We start from the raw sequence: 18425 nt of genomic DNA on the forward strand, positions 1-18425 counted from the left end.
TTATTCGACAGATGCTGCGTATGTTGCGGGTGACTAAATATTCCGAGACTGAGTCGGTCGAATTGGCTTCATATCGTTTGTGGGATGTGGCAGTTAATTGGTATGAGTCCTGGGAGTTGTCCAGGGGTGATAATGCTCCACCAGCAGTATGGGATGAGTTCGTAGAGGCTTTTCTGGGTCATTTTCTGCCTCCGGAGATGAGGCGAGCCAGAGTTGACAGATTTATACACCTGAGGCAGAATGGTAGAAGTGTTCGAGATTATAGCCTCGAGTTTGATTCGCTGGCTAGGTACGCGCCCACTATGGTAGCTGACATGGCAGATAGGGTGCATCGTTATGTAATGGGGCTGGATAATTACTTGATTGATAGCTGTATGGCAATGGCTTCTCATCCCGGTATAGATATCGCTCGAGTGCAGGCATATGCACAGGGAGTCGAGGGTCGATAGAGAGGGCGTCGATTTGATAGGGAGCAGGACAGGGGTCAGCATAAGAGAGCTAGATCAGCTGGGTATTCTTCTGGTGACTTTCGGGGCGGGCAGCCCCAACAACAGTATAGTCAATATCCTTCCCAGCCGGCACAGAGTGCACCTTCATGATTTACGAGTAGGAGGTTTGATAGCACGGGGTATTCAGGAGCTGGTCAAAGCTCCATGACTTCAGGTTTCTAGATGCACAGGAATTCAGGCCAGATGAGGCCACCCATACCTCCGTGTCCTCGATGTGGAAGACGCCATCCAGGAGAATGTTGTTTCATGACTGGTGTTTGTTTCACTTGCGGCCGTCAGGGCCATACTATGAGGGAGTGTCGATTTGGGGGTGGTGAAGGTGGCCCAGCTCAGCCTACGGGATCGGTTGCGGGTTCTTCTTCATCTTCAGTTGCTATGCGCCCTATGGGGCAAGGTATTCCGACACCAGCAGGTCGTGGCAGAGGCCGTGGAGGGGCTTCCAGTTCTGGCGGTCCTTCAAACTGCCTATATGCTTTAGCCAGCAAACAGGATCAGGAAGCATCGCCAATGTGGTCACATGTATATTATCGATTTTCTCCCAGAATGTATATGCATTGATAGACCCAGGCTCCACATTATCATATATTTCCCCTTTTGTTGCTAGTAAAATTGGGATAAATCTGAATCTATAGAACCATTTGAGGTAGCTACACCAGTAGGGGATTTTGTCGTAGCAGAGCTAATATATAAAGATTGTTCGGTGGTCATATGTAATCGCTGTACCAAAGAAGATTTGATAGAGCTAGATATGACTGAGTTCGATGTTATTATGGGGATGGATTGGTTGGCTTCCTGCTATGCTAACGTTGATTGCAGAGGCAAAGTAGTTCGGTTTCAGTTCCCAGGGGAACCAATTATAGAATGGAGGGGGAATACAGCATCGCCGAGGGGTAAGTTTATTTCATACCTCAAGGCAAGGAAGATGGTTAGAAAGGGCTATATTTATCACCTGGTTCGTGTGCATGACTTGAAAGCAGAAGCACCGACTCTTCAATCTGTCCCAGTGGTTAATGAATTTCCAGGTGTATTCCCAGATGAACTTCCAGGCCTTCCTCCTGAACGTGAGATAGAGTTCACTATAGATGTATTGCCAGACACTCGGCCTATATCTATTCCTCCTTACAGAATGGCACCTGCAGAATTGAAAGAATTGAAGGAACAACTGAGAGATTTGCTAGAAAAGGGCTTTATTAGGCCCAGTACATCACCTTGGGGCGCACCGGTATTATTTGTAAGAAAGAAAGATGGGTCGCTGCGGATGTGTATTGATTATAGGCAGCTGAACAGAGTCACAATAAAGAACAGATATCCCCTCCCTAGGATTGATGATTTATTTGACCAGTTGTAGGGTGCTAAGTGTTTTTCAAAGATAGAATTGCGGTCAGGTTATCACCAGGTGCGGGTAAAGGAAGCAGACATTCCAAAGACTGCATTCAGGACCCGATACGAGCATTACGAGTTTAAAGTGATGTCTTTTGGGCTGACCAATGCTCCAACCGTGTTTATGGACTTAATGAATAGGGTGTTTAAGCCATTTCTCGACTTGTTCGTGATTGTATTCATTGATGATATCCTGGTATATTCACGATCGGAAGAAGAGCATGCAGATCACTTGAGGACAGTACTCAGGGTACTCCAGCACCAGAAGTTATATGCTAAGTTCTCTAAATGTGAATTATGGTTGGCTTCTGTAGCATTTCTGGGGCATATTGTTGGAGCAGACGGCATTCGGGTAGACTCGCAGCAAATTGAGGCCGTCAAGACTTGGCCTAGACCTACGACGCCTACTGAGGTACGTAGCTTTCTGGGGCTGGCAGGGTATTACAGGAGATTTGTAGAAAAGTTTGCTTCTATATCAGCGCCTTTAACAAGGCTAACACAGAAAGCAGCTAAATTCCAGTGGACCGATGCTTGTGAACGGAGTTTCCAATTATTGAAAGATAAGTTGACTACAGCTCCAGTCCTAACTCTTCCTGAAGGGCCAGATGGCTATGTTGCTTATTGTGATGCTTCCGGTGTTGGGTTGGGTTGCGTGTTGATGCAGCACGGCAGAGTTATAGCCTATGCCTCCCGACAGCTCAGGAAACATGAAAGAAATTATCCTACACATGACCTGGAGTTGGCGGCGGTGATACATGCTTTGAAGATATGGAGACATTATCTATATGGCGTGCACGTTGATATTTATACAGATCATAAAAGTCTTCAGTACATCTTTAAGCAGAAGGAACTGAATTTGCGGCAAAGGAGATGGCTAGAGTTGCTGAAAGATTATGATGTCGATATTCTATATCACCCAGGAAAGGCTAATGTTGTAGCAGACGCACTCAGCCGTAAATCCATGGCTAGTTTGGTAGGCGTACAACCAGGAAAGAAAGAGATAGCCCGTGAGATTCATCAGCTAGCTAGTCTCGGAGTTCGTTTGGCTGATTCTGATAATGGTAGCATTGTTGTGCGGGGTGTTGCTGAGTCCTCTATTGTAGAAGAGGTAAAGAGGCGTCAATACGAGGATCCTGTTCTGGTACATTATAGAGATACAACACTTCAGAAGGATGAGACTCCATTTAAGATGTCAGCTGATGGAGTACTACGATACAGAGACAGATTATGTGTACCTGAGGTTACAGGGTTACGACAGCAGGTAATGGGGGAAGCACACTGTGCTCGTTATTCTATCCACCCGGGATAGACAAAAATGTATCATGATCTTAGGTGTTTGTACTGGTGGGATGGTATGAAAAAGGACATAGCAGAATTTGTGGCCCAGTGTCCGAATTGCCAACAGGTCAAGATAGAGCACCAGAAGCCCGGGGGATTATTGCAGGAAATGGAGATTCCGACCTGGAAATGGGAGGTAGTCAACATGGACTTCGTCACAGGTTTCCCTCGCACTCCACGGAAGTATGACTCTGTCTGGGTTATTGTTGATAGATTGACAAAATCAGCCCACTTTCTTCCAGTCAGGACTACGTACTCAACTGAGGATTATGCCCGACTGTATCTTAAGGAGATAGTGAGACTTCATGGAGTTCCCACAGCTATTATCTCGGACAGAGGGGCCCAGTTTACAGCTAACTTCTGGAGATCCTTTCAGGAGGGATTGGGGACACAGGTGAGTCTCAGCACCGCATTTCATCCTCAGACTGACGGGCAGGCCGAGCGTACCATCCAGACGCTACAAGATATGTTGCGGGCCTGTGTTATTGATTTCAAGGGCAGCTGGGAGGATCACTTGCCGCTTATCGAGTTTGCTTATAATAACAGTTACCACTCTAGTATTCAGATGGCACCGTACGAAGCCCTGTACGGCAGGAAATGCAGATCCCCTATAGGCTGGTTTGATGTTGGCGAGACTAAGCTGATAGGCCCAGATATGCTTCAGCAGGCTGTCGATAAGGTGAAACTTATTCAGGAAAGATTACTGGCAGCCCAGAGTCGACAGAAGGCATATGCAGATAATCGACGTCGACACTTGGAATTTCAGGTTGGCGATTGGGTTTTCTTTAATGTGTCACCCATGAAGGGTGTTATGAGATTCGGCAAGAAAGAGAAGTTGAGCCCGAGATGCATTGGACCTTACCAGGTTATCCGTAAGGTAGGCCAAGTTGCCTACGAGTTAGATCTACCAGCAGATTTAGAAGCAGTACATCCGGTCTTCCATGTGTCAATGCTTCAGAAGTATATAGGCGATCCTTCCAGGGTATTCCCTACAGATGATATTCAGGTAACAGAGGAGCTATCATACGAAGAGCAGCCTATTTCCATACTTGATCGACAAATCAGGAGGTTACGAACAAAAGATGTGGCGTTGGTTAAAGTGTTGTGGCGGAACAATAATAGGGAGGAAATGACTTGGGAGGCTGAAGAGGAGATGAAAAAGAAATATCCTCGCTTGTTTTCCACATCTACAGGTAATTTAAACTCCTTTGCTTGATTGTGTTAATTGGTTGCTCACTTTATATGTTAGCGATAAGGAAAACCCTTCCCAAAACTCTTATAGAACCCAACGGGATAAAATCGACATTCGAGGACGAATGTTCTAAAGGGGGGGAGGATGTTATGTCCCGTATTTTCATACATTAGGACGTTTTAAAATAAACGCGACAAGTTAAAGACAAGACTATCTTAAGGTACGAAGTAGAGATTTTAACTTCCGGTTTCGTTTCGAGTCACAATTTATCTATAATTTTCGTTTGGCATTGAAGTATTAATGGAAAATTGGGATTAAACTAACCGTAATTGGGTTAATAAGTGGGATTGGAAAGACAAAAATCTGCCCACTATTTTAGGCCATGTTTGGCCGTGCACTATAGTGCCTTGGTCAAGGAATCTTGACCCAATTTAGTGTGATCCACATGTACAAGGCATGGAGGGGACATATAGACAAGAAAATCTGTTCACTCCACATTTTCACAACTCATTTCAACATTCCAAAGTGTAGAACACTTAGAGAGAGAGAGGGAAGCTCTCGGCTAAGAGCTAGCCGAGAGTGAGGTTCACAAATTGCTCAAAAGTTCCAGTTTTCTCCACCAATTTTACTCCTCATCTAGTGTATAAGAAGGTGTAGTAGTTGTTGAAAAGAAACAAGAAAGTGTAGCACCTAAATAGAGTTGAAGTTTCGTCCAAGGTGAAGAACAAGATTGAAAGGTAAGAATGCTTATTGTTCTTGTGTTGCATGATAATTTGAATGTATATTTCATGCATGTTGGTGTTGGATTGTTGTTATGGTTGAAGTAGAGAGTGATCCGTGAGTGTGGTGAAGTCATGATTTATTTCATTTTTCATGTATTGTTGATGAATTGAATAGGTATCAACATAGGTAAATGAACAAAGATTGTAGAAGTTTGGTTGTGATGTTGCATGTTGGATATTGGACTGTTTTCTTGAAATTAAAATGAGCCGTGTGCCCTTGATTCTAATGAAGTCATGCTTAATCTTTTTGTGCATGGATTGGAAGTGAATTGAATGTGTTGTAGTATGGATAAATGGATGGAAATCATGAAGTTGTTGAAGTGGTGTTGTAGCCGTGTGAGTGGACTGTTTTGGGGGGATTTAGGATTGTTGTTGTTATGAAAATTGTGGTGTATTGTATGCATGTTGAATATGTGAATTGAGGTGTTAAAGAAATGAATTTTGTTGAAGTGTATAGGCAGTCCAAAACCGTGGACTGTTTTGGTACTAGAAGTTAATTTGTGTGTGTTGAATGTTGATTCTTGTTGCAAACGTTTAGTGAAAGTAAAGTGCAATGATTCAAGTTAAAACTGAAATGAATTGTGGACTGTTGTAAGAATGAAGATGATGCTAAAACAGTTCCAAGAACCATGAAAGTAATGTCATTAAACGTGTAGTTGTTGTTGCAAGTTAAAACTGGAAAATTGCTAAGCGAGAATGAAAATGTTATGTGTGTTGTTTAGCCGTGTGTATGGGGCAGTTTTGAATGATGTATGGACTGCCCAAGTTCACTATGTAGTGTTTAAACAAGTTTGGATTGATACATGAAAGAACGATTGGCAATGTTAGCTTGTAGCGCTAGTTGGTTTGAATGCGAACGAAACGTCGTTTAAATGTTAGAAAGGGATTGTGAGCGTCAAAATACGTATTGAATTCCCTTGTAGAATAATTGTAGCTCTTCATATCTTGATATAGGATAAGTGTTTTTGGGCAGCAAGTACAAGTTAGAATACAACTAAACGCTAAAGGTATGTAAAGCCTATTCCTTCTTTCTTTTGGCATGTCCTAGACGTAAGTATGAAACGATATGAACCTTGGGGTAAATTCTATTCTCTAGTTCCATGCATGACTTATGATTCTATATTTCATTAAGGCTATTGTCGTGTGCCTACAATATGAGTGACTAATGATTAATGCATGAAAGTTCCTATTCTTAAAGAATTGCACAACTAGAGACATACTTGACTTTCAAAAGCTACACCATGTTAAAGTGATATACGTACATGAAGTCTGAAACGTTCCTTGTAATAGTTTGTTGTGAGATTTAAAATGAACTGAATATGAATATTATTTTGACACTTTAGAACTGGTTAGTTGCTTATCCATTGAGTCTCAAAAAGATAAATTGCATATATGTGGTTGCCTGTTATTCTGCTCGTTCCTACCGCTATATCCTTCACTGATTCCCGGGCCAGGATACGTTTTCATGCGCATGTTTACTCTATTATTCACCGAGTCCCTCATTAAAGGGCCGGGACACATTATATATATATATATATATGATGGTATGATGATATGATGATGATATGATGACAAGATGATATGATGATAAGATGATGATATGATGATATGGAGATGGTGGCCAGGAGGGCATATATTCCTTATTACCGAGTCCCTCATTAAAGGGTCGGGACACGTACATGTTTATGATTATGATGCTATGATTTTAATTACCAAGTCCCTCATTAAAGGGCCGGGACACGTAATATATGTTATATACAGAATGATTATGCTATGCAGCTTTGATTACAAAACTCTATAATGACATGGATATGAGAATGATACAGATGAAATATGTTCAAAGGCAAGTTTTATGAAATTTTGGTTGTTGCATTGAATCCTATATACCACGTCTCAATATAAGTCTATTACTATGTTTCAAGCTTTACATGCTCAGTACATATTCCGTACTGACCCCCTTTCTTCGAGGGGCTGCGTTCATGCCTGCAGGTACATACGCTGGTTTCGGAGATCCGCCAGCCTAGGACACTTATTCAGCTATTTTGGACTGCTCCTTTGTTCCGGATCTAGCTTGTGGTATAACTCCCTTATGTTGTACTCATATGTGTTTAATTGGGTACGGCGGGGCCCTGTCCCGCCATATGATACAGTCATTACTCTTAGAGGTCTGTGGACATCTGTGTGGGTTTGTTTGTAGTTGTTGATGCGTTTTACGACTATGACTTATGTTTGGGGCGTACCCATTCGTAATGGCAGCCTTGTCGGCTTGCATATATATGTATGTTTGGTATTTTGCATATCGTGGCAGCCTTGTCGGCTTGCGTAGGAATATATACATGTTGTTGTTTAAAAAGTGCAACTCCTCAGGAGACAGGTGCCTAAGACATACAAAACTTGACAGCTTTAAAATAACACTCTACCTTTTTATACAAATGAGATCATGACATGCTGATTATAAATGATTATAGTTAACAGATAATATGAGTGTCCAACTCGGGCACTAGTCATGGCCTACGGGGTTGGGTCGTGACAGGTTCTTCCTCGTCCGTGCGCCCCGTAGGGTAGACTTCCCAGACTCTGACAGATCGCGGTAGGGGCAGAGGAGGAGTGTCCAATTCAGGTGGTACTCAGCCCCGTATTTATGCTTTAGCCGGATGTCAGGATCTTATGTCCTCCCAGGATGTGGTTACAGGTATACTATCCATATCCTCTCATGATGTTTATGCATTGATTGATCCGGGTTCTACGCTGTCTTATCTTACTCCTTATATTGCTGACCGCATTGGGGTGAAACTCGAGCTAATTAAACTTTTGGAGGTATCCACTCTGGTTGGTGATCCCGTAATATCTAGATAAGTATACAAAAAGTGTGTTATGGGGATATGTAATCGTCAGACTATTGCTGATTTAATTGATCTGGAAATGTTAGATTTTGATGTGATTAAGGGCATGGATTGGTTGGCCTCTTGTTATGCCAATGTTGATTACAGAACCAAAATAGTTCGATTTCAATTCCCGGGATAACCCGTGCTTAAGGCAAGGAAGATGATCGCCAAAGGCTATATTTATCATCTAGTCCGAGTTCATGACACCGAAGCAAAGCCGCCGACTTTTCAATCCATCCCGGTAGTAAATGAATTTCCAGATGATCTTCCAGGCCTTCCTCCGGAAAGAGAGATTGACTTTGCTATTGATGTGCTGCCGAACACCAAGCCTGTATCTATTCCTCCTTACCGAATGGCTCCTGCAGAGTTGAAAGAGCTGAAGGCGCAATTGAAAGACTTACTTAAGAAAGGATTTATTAGGCCCAGTTCATCACTGTAGGGAGCACCTATTCTATTTGTGAGAAAGAATGATGGTTCCCTACGGATGTGCATTGACTACAGCCAATTGAACAAGGTGACGATAAAGAATAAATATCCGCTTCCAAGAATCGATGATTTGTTTGATCAATTACAGGGTGCCAAATGGTTTTCCAAAATTGATCTATGATTAAGGTATCACCAAGTGGGAGTTAAAGAAGAGGATATTCCCAAAACAACTTTCAGGACAAGATACAGCCATTATGAGTTTCGGGTGATGTCATTTGGGTTGACTAACTCTCCAGTAGTGTTAATGAATCTTATGAATAATGTATTCAGGCCCTTTCTTGACTTATTCATAATCATGTTCATCGATGACATCTTAGTATAGTCTCGGTCAGAAACAAAGCATGTAGACCACTTGCGTGTTGTCCTTGGGATACTTTGGACTCGCGAGTTGTATGCTAAGTTTTCAAAAGCGAGTTTTGGCTAAATTTTGTAACTTTTCTTGGCCATATCATTTCAGCTGACGACATTCAAGTTGATACTCAGAAAATAGAGGCTGTGAAGACTTGGCCAAGGCCCACAACACCGATAGAGGTTCGTAGCTTCTTGGGATTAGCAGGCTATTATAGGAGAGTTGTGGAAGGATTCTCTTCTATTTCAGTACCATTAACGAAGCTAACTCAGAAATCAGCAAGATTCCAAGTGATCAATGCTTGTGAATGCAGTTTCCTGGAATTGAAGGATAGACTAACTTCAGCCCCAGTCCGGACACTTCCAGAAGGATCAGAGGGGTATGTTTTTTATTGTGATTCCTTCGGTGTCGGATTGGGATGTATGTTGATGCAACACGGTAAAGTTATTGCCTATGCTTCCAGGCAGTTGCGGAAACACGAGAAGAACTATCCAACCCGTGATCTTGAATTGGCTGCGGTTATTCATGCACTAAAGATGTGGAGACACTATTTGTATGGCGTTTATGTTGATATTTTTACAGATCACACAAGTATTCAATATATTTTCAAACAGAAGGAGTTGAATCTACGGCAATGGCGGTGGTTGGAACTACTAAAAGATTATGATGTGAGTATTTTATACCACCCCCGAAAGGCGAATGTAGTAGCTGATGCACTTAGCCGCAAATCAATGGGAAGTTTATGTGAGGTTCCTCCAGAGAAAAAAGAATTAATCCGTGAGCTTCACCAGCTAGCCAGTCTCGGAGTTCGTCTAATTGATCAAGCATTGCAGGAATTGGTATTCACAACCCAGCTATTTCGTCCTTAGATATGGAAGTGAGAGAGCGCCAATATGAAGACTCCCAGTTGAATCACTATAGAGATACATTTCCTGAGAAAGAAAAGTCACCATTTGAAGTTTCTGTAGATGGATTTCTTAGGTACCGACACAGGCTATGTGTTCCAAATGTTGCAGGACTACGTCGTCGGATTCTAGAAGAAGTTCATTACTCTCGATATTGCATTTACCCAGGAGCGACAAAGATGTATCACGATCTCAAGTTAATGTATTGGTGGGATGGAATGAAGAAAGACATAGCAGAATTTGTAGCTCAATGTCCAAATTGCCAACAAGTGAAAATTGAGCACCAAAAGCCAGGAGGATTGTTACAAGCCATGGAAATTCCAACCTGGAAATGGGAAGCGATCAATATGGATTTCATTATAGGTTTTCCTCGCTCCCGATGCAGGTATGACTCCATATAGGTGATCGTGGACAGACTGACAAAATCAGTTCATTTCCTTCCAGTCAGAACCACATATTCGGCAGAAGATTATGCAAGGTTGTATCCTCAAGAGATAGTGCGACTTCATGGTGTCCCGATATCTATTATCACAGACAGAGGAGCACAATTTATAGCTAAATTCTTGAAGTCTTTCCAAGAAGGTTTGGGTACTTAGGTAAGCCTTAACACAGCGTTTTATCCACAAACTGATGGGCAAGCCAAACACACTATTCAGACCTTGGAAGATATGTTACGGGCATGTGTGCTAGATTTTGGCGGTAGTTGGGATGACCACTTACCTCTTATTGAGTTTGCATACAACAAAAACTATCATTCCAGTATTCAGAGGGTCCCATATGAAGCCCTATATGGAAGAAAATATAGATCCCTAATTGGGTGGTTTGAAGTAGGAGAGATACAACTAATCGGTCCGTAGATGATTCAACAAGCAGTGGCAAAGATCAAGGTTATCCGAGATCGATTATTGACAGCCCAAAGTCTCTAGAAACCTTATGCGGACAACCGTCGGCAAGACTTAGAATTCCAAGTTGATGATTGGGTATTCTTAAAGGTATCATTGATGAAAGGCGTGATGAGATTTAGTAATAAGGGAAAATTAAGTCCTCGATACATTGGACCCTATAGGATTATCCGTAAGATAGGCCAAGTAGCTTATGAACTGGAATTACCCCCAGAACTTGAATCAGTCCATCCAGTTTTCCACGTATCAATGCTCCGTAAGTGTGTCAGAGACCCTACTAAAATTGTGCCGGTAAATGATATTCAAGTTAAGGAAAAGTTGACTTATGAAGAGGTACCCATTGCCATATTAGATAGGCAAGTACGAAAACTTAGAAATAAAGAGGTAGCCTCAGTTAAGGTCTTGTGGAGAAACAATAACCGAGAGGAAATAACATGGGAAGCGGAAGAAAACATGAAGTCCCAATATCCGCAATTGTTTCCAGCCCCGGCAGAGATTCAAGACGAGACATCGGTATTAAGAGGTATGAAATGCTTTCCTTTTAATGCTTTGGCCGTGTGTGGCCATATTCTTTCTTGCTATTGTGTTGTAGCCCTATGAGGCGTTGTTATTTTTGGCTATTGTGACAGGATGGTAGGGCCGTATTACAGGGGAAACTCTGGCAAAATTTTGGTAGGATTCCCGAGAACTTAAAATTCGAGGACGAATATTTTTAAAGGGGGGAAGAATGTTACACCTCTCATTTTCATGGTAGGAAAAACTTACGACTTCATAGTAAAGTATGCCTTGAAAGGGAGATTTGTACTCGAGTATTGACATGCTAAGTATTTTACCCCGTGTATGGAGGTACTAGCAGGCATTCTAGGTATATCATAGGATTAGAAGTTGAACGGGTTGAACCGACGCAGGCTGAGCAGATTCAAGGAATCTGCAGACACCAGACAGTAACGACAGACCGTCGACCATGTCGACGGGCTGTCATTGTGCACTGTCTCTATGTTCCGAGAATTCAAATCAGCAGAAACCTATCGACAAGACACGTCGACGGACCGTCGACATGTCGACGGGCGGTCGATCGCCGCCGTCAATATGGCTTTGTAACTTTTGATCTGCAGAAGTAGGTCGACGGAGCAAGTCGTCGGACCGTCGACACGACTGTTGAACTGCCAATCTGGAATCTTCCAGCCCCAGCTATAAATACACGACCCTAGTCCACAATTTTCAGATTTCACTTTTCTCTCAGCCCTGAAAACTCTAGAATACTCTCCATGTCATATTATCACAAATCCATGAGGGATTAAAGAATAATCATCATAAATTAGTAGAATCAAGGGTTTGGATGCCCACTAGGGTTTGTGGAAGACAAGATTTCCTTTGAAGTTGGAGTTCCTTCAAGTGAAGAATCTTCATCCAAAGCTTATTCCTACATCATCAAAGGTAAGTTTTATGTTCAAGTCAAGTTATTAAGAATATTGAGAGGCTAAAAGGCTTAGATTATGGAAGGGAGGAAGATATGGAGTGCAAATATGAAAATAGTAATATTCTTGAATTATGACTTTATTTGAATTATAGTTCTTGACATGTTGTGAGTATGATCTTGTATAAATGATGTTAAAGAAGCATTATATGAGGATGAATGTGGTGTTGTGTTGTAGCTATGGTTAGGGATGACTTTTAAATAGAATTGTGAGAATTGAATGATGTATAGTTCAGTGAAGAACATTGATACAATATTGTGGATGTTGTCGTTGATGGTTGGGAATTGTTACAGTTGGAGGAAGTGGTCGAAAGAATGGGGATATTGCCCAATTTTCGTTAGATCTTAGCCGATCTAGATTAAGCTTAAGTATGTATTCAATTATCTAATCTTAGTACGAATTCCCTTGAAGGTATAATCGCAAGCTTGAGAGGCACGCAATTAGATGATAGAGTTGAAGAGATACAAAGGTATGTGAGGCTGGTTCCTTTTTTCAAAATGCATGATTCCTATATATATGGTGATTTCTTTCCGGTAATTTCCATGACCTTCTTACATTCCAAAAGATGAAAGCTAAAGAGCATTAACAGTTTCCCACAAGATAGAGATGAGATATGTTCCATGATAATGATATGATGTTATTATGATGCTAATGATCTTGACATGATTCCTTGATGCTATTCATTGTTGATACCCTCGCCTAATAATGCCATTTCCTTCAAGGTGAGGCATTATGGTCACGACTACTCCATAATGGAATCGGGGGTTCTCGACCTTACGTCACCCCGATAAAGTATTAGTTTTTACTTGAGTTCTTATGCATGTCCTATGATAAGCATATAATGATGAGATTACACCATGCCTAGTTGGCCAGACATGACACCGCTACGGCGGAAGGCTTATGATTTTACCGTGCCTAGTTGGCCGGACATGACACCGCTACGGCGGGCGGCTTATGATTACACCGTGCCTAGTTGGCCGGACATGACACCGCTACGGCGAGCGGCTTATTATTACACTGTTCCTAGTTGGCCGAACATGGCACCACTACGACGGGCAGCTTATGATTACACCGTTCCTAGTTGGCCGGACATGACACCGCTACGGTGGGCGGCTTATGATTACACCGTGCCTATGTGGCTGAACATGACACCACTAGTGGGCGGCGTGCGATAGTTACACGGATGCGTATTAACGATGATGGTATATTCGATATGCATAATATCCTTTAAAAGCTAGCAAGTTATATCTTTGCCTCATGTTCATTATGTCTTTTTATGCTAGTATTATTCGTGCCTTATATACGCAATACATTTTTCGTACTGACGTCCTTTTCTTTTTGGATGTTGTGTTCATGCCCACAGGTAGACAGGGAGACGGTGCAGACACGTAGGAGTTTATCAGCGGATTCACAAAAGCACTCCACTACTCCGGAAGTGCTACTTATGGTCATATTCTTTTGTGTATATTTGGGGTATGACGGGGTCCTGTCCCATCCTTATCCCTCAGTACTCTAGTAGAGGCTCGTAGATACGGATGCGTGGGTAGTTGTTGTCTTATGGATACATCAGTGTATATTTTTTTATATCATTTTTGTAGGTTTGAGGGCTTATGTATATTTATATGTTTCCTTGGAGATGGTGTATATCCCGGTTGTGTATGATGATTAGCATAATGAGTGGTGCTCGGTAGTCAGCTCCGGATACCTGTCATGCCCCCCTGGCCGGGTCGTGACCCAAACATACCACAACATCAAGTAGAAGCAAGAACAATCACCTTTCATGTACTAGTTTGGTGTAATCTTGTAAAATTCTTGATTTAATGGGATATAAATGTTTGGGGGTTGTGTTGAGAAGTTTCTAGGACTATTGAGAATGTAAAATGCTGAAAATAATGGATTTAATGGGGTATATATACCTCTCATAAGTCGGTTCCACCGACCTTCTCAAGTGGACTCGCGGAAGCCATTTGGCAGCTTGGAGTCTTTATATTAAAATGGCCATAACTCTTGATCCCGATATCGTACGAGGGCGCACGACCTGTGGTTGGAAAGCTCTTTCAATTATCTACAACATTCAGTTTTGGTGTGTTTTCAAATTTCAAACTTATAATAGAGTTTTGGCCCCTCCAAGTCAGATCATCCGAAAACGTATCCGTAAATCATCCTTTTGGGGGCTTATGCACATATTTGGCTTAAGGGTCCTTCTTAAGACTTGCTCAACTTCCCATGTACTACTCATATCACTTTTCATGTGTCCTTTATAAAACCCCTACATGTGAGCCCCACCTTAACTTACGGTTACGAGGACTATTCATCAAGTAATGTATTAACTCATTTACTTCATACGGTCTCCAAATGTCATATATATATATATATATATATATATATTCTTATACTCAGATCATATAAACTTCATCCCTGATCCTTGTATAACTTTGCTCTCCCTTGAGCCCATAGTAAGCCATCTACAGTCTTGGTAACGCGAAATTTTCTGGGGTGTAACATCCCTCCCAACTTTCGTCCTCGAATGTTTAAACTAGTCTTGTACTCTATCCCTGGTCCCATTCTCTGGTGCATCCCCTTATCGAATCATTCTTCCCGTTAACATATCGTATTTAATCGTACTATCGCCATAACAGGTCTCCATTGGTTATTTACTCGCTCTTTCCTAAGCTTACTTCAGTCCTTCCCGAAATCTTGTCATCCATTCCCCGACTTTTAACCTGTTTAAATCCACTCATAGCCTTCTACTGAATTTACTAATATTATAGGTTTACAAATCTTTTTCTACTCTCATAGCTAATCTCATTGCTCTTGAAACTCATAAGTCGGAAAACATGCTTCTGAAGAAATCGCTAACATACCTGGATACCGAACCACGACGCTTCTGGCCTCTTAACTGAGGTCTGAACCAATTATGACCTCATGTACTCCAATAGCTCTTATCTTTATGACATTCTTTAACTCAAGCTTAACATATAATCAGTTCCATAATCCTTCCTATAAATAATTTCTTTTGAGTTAGTCGTGAAAACCTTTTCTTTATATTAAGCCATAGCAGAACTCATTTGTCGACTTTCCCTGAATCCCCCAATAGACCTTGTTCCTACAAAACCTCTAATGTAACCCATTTTAATCCTTCGGACTACTAATCATCTTCCTTATAAACCATTCTTCATGCACACGAAGACCATCTTTAAACTCCCTTGCATTCCCTTCTATTTTCTTGTCATATCCTTCCCGTTTTGTGGACATTAAGTTCCCTACTAGAATATCATTCAATTTGTTTTCTTCCCCACGAATTATTTTCAGTCCAGCCTCAAAAGATACTCTTTAGTTACTCTATTCATTTGCTGACTTGCCTTCAGATTTTGTTAATCTTATTTCCACAACAATTCTTACTTCGAACTATCTCTATAATCCATTTCCAATACAACATCTACCACATATTATTTCAGTCCTTGTGCTCATACCCATGCTTACTCGCTTTCCCCCTTAAAGGATTTACCTTATGGTGTTGTATTTCATTATCATTGTTGATCGAAATTTATGGGATACTCAAAATAGTGATGTGCCCGACTGTCTGTCCAGTCGGAATAGTACTTTTTATTCCAATAACTAATGCCCAATGTCCACTTGTAGTGTCATCTTCATCTTATCATTCCATATTATCTTGTCCCATACTTTCCCATTAATCAATCTGTAGCAATCATAGATGTATAATCTTCGTGATCTCCTAAATCTTTGGTCCTTGTCCTTAAATTTTAGGAAAAATTTAAGCAGAGTGTCCCTTATATTTCTTACTATCCAAGACCTGCACGCAGCCCAAAAAATACATACAATGCCTCACAGGGACAAATATATACATACTTAGCACACCTTAGCCATATAGGGCTCTCAATATCGAACAGAAATGCAAAGATGACGAAACTTACCTCTTGCGTCACAACTCAGAATATACCTGAACCTTTATCGATCATCCTTTTGTACTTTCCTATTCACTTCCTCTTCTATTCATTAGCTATACATTTCAATCATACTTGCAACATTCTTACCATATCTGACTCATAATCCTTTTTACCAATACTTACCTCTGTACTGATTTCTTCAACTTATATTATCCCTGCAATCCCAATATCATCATTCACTTCCTCTGTCAATACCATTCTTCTGCTGAAATCATGGGTTAGTGCAACGAATTTCATTTCCTATGACTTAGCTCTCATCGCACGATCTTAGATATGAAAGAAGGGTAACCATCCTAAATACCATGTAGCCTCCTGTTTATAAATGTGGCGCGCAACACACCATAAACAAGACTCTACTGGACACGACTTTGCAGACATCCCATAGGACGAACTGCTCTGATACCACTTCTGTCACGACCCAAACAGGAGGGCCGCGACTGACACCCAAGATCCTACTCGGCTGAGTGCCATACTACCAGTCCATCCATGAGTCACAACTTCTTCTGAACCTTTAATTTATGAAATAAAGCTTTCGTTAGGTAAAACATGAAAAACTTTTCAATAAAACTCTTTCGTCAGCTTAGGGACTTCTCCCTTATCATTAATTCAAAGAAAACATTTGGTCACAATAAAATCTTTAAAAATAAAGCATAAAAACACATCGACCTATATGGTCGCTTTACACAACTGTCGACATCTCGACGCACTATCCACATGACACTGTCTGTAAAAGTCTCTAACATACACGAGATACCATAACATAAATACTCTGACTCGGCAACACTCCGAACTGAGATGGAGCTCACCAATCCAGCTGATAGCTTGGGAATATCCTATAGTCAATGTCTTCTTACTCATCTATATACACTTGCGTGGCATGAAACGCAGTGCCCCCAGGCAAAGGGACGTCAGTACGAATAATGTACCGAGTATGTAAGGCAGAACTAAAACAATATATCTCGACTCGGATGATAAAAGAGTAGCAGACTCAATCTGTACCTGTAACCAGCTCTGATAAACATGTATGCGTATGAACTTTTGATGCAGCATGAGTATGTGTGTGTGTATATATATATATATATATATATATATATATATAGATAATGCATGCCTTCACCCTGCTCGCAGCCCCTTCGGGCATAATAGCATAATGGCCCCTGCAAGCATCATAATCATCGTATACCAACTGATCAGGTAGTTTGCGTATATAACGCCTTAGCCCTTTCCCCTTCCCCATGAAATGATGTCGTGCATGTATGTAAATATGAAAAGGTATGAAAATATTTGGAAACCATCAACAGACTCCCTTCGGAGCAACTTTTAGTTCAAAATGGGAACTTCTTCCCTTTTCTTAAAAATGAGAACTTCTTCCCCTTTTCTTAAAAATGGGAACTTCTTCGCCTTTTCATTTGTCTCTTTCGAGACTTAAAAATCAAATGTAAAATGCATAGGAAAGAGAAAACCTTATGAACGTACCCTTCGGGAATTAGAAAACATTATGAAATCGTACAACTTATGGATGCCCTTTAGGACTTAAGAAGTCAAGGAACTCAGGATATCCTACATCTAGGAGTGGATTCATTATGGATATCATTACACTTTTCACTTGTCATAGATCATGCCACAATGAAGGAAAGGATAGCCTTAACATACCTGATTGATCTCCTACGAATTAACGCTTATTCTCTCGAACTTGAAAATCTACACTCAAGAGAAATTATACTACCGTTAGACTTATCGTCATATGCCTATCTCAAGTCCTTAAACCAAACTCCTTTAGAATCTGCCAATATTCGGACAGCATCTCCCCTGTTTATATGCCTAGCCCGAAATCGCAATCCAGCAACCAACAACAACAACAACAACACCAACATCAACAACAATATTATCAATACCAATATATTCCATAAAACATCCCACACGATGTTTTCAACATACAACAACAATATACACTTCCTTTCTTCCCAATCAAGAAGCATAATCTCATCAACACACCAACGACATTGGATACCATTTCTATACATGTAAATCAGCCCAGCCACACGGCCACAACATGCTCAAAATAGTCCATAAACACAACAACTACAACACGACACTTTATGACCTTCCCTCCATAACTATTTTCACTTTTAAGACTTGCTAAACCTTCAAATCAACTCAACATAAGAGATAGGATGAAAAACATACCTTATAATTGAAGAAATTCAGCCACACCAAATTTCTTCAAGACCAAACTTACCACAACATCAAG

Source organism: Lycium barbarum, chromosome 8, assembly GCF_019175385.1.
Source record: "Lycium barbarum isolate Lr01 chromosome 8, ASM1917538v2, whole genome shotgun sequence".
Taxonomy (NCBI): Eukaryota; Viridiplantae; Streptophyta; class Magnoliopsida; order Solanales; family Solanaceae; genus Lycium; species Lycium barbarum.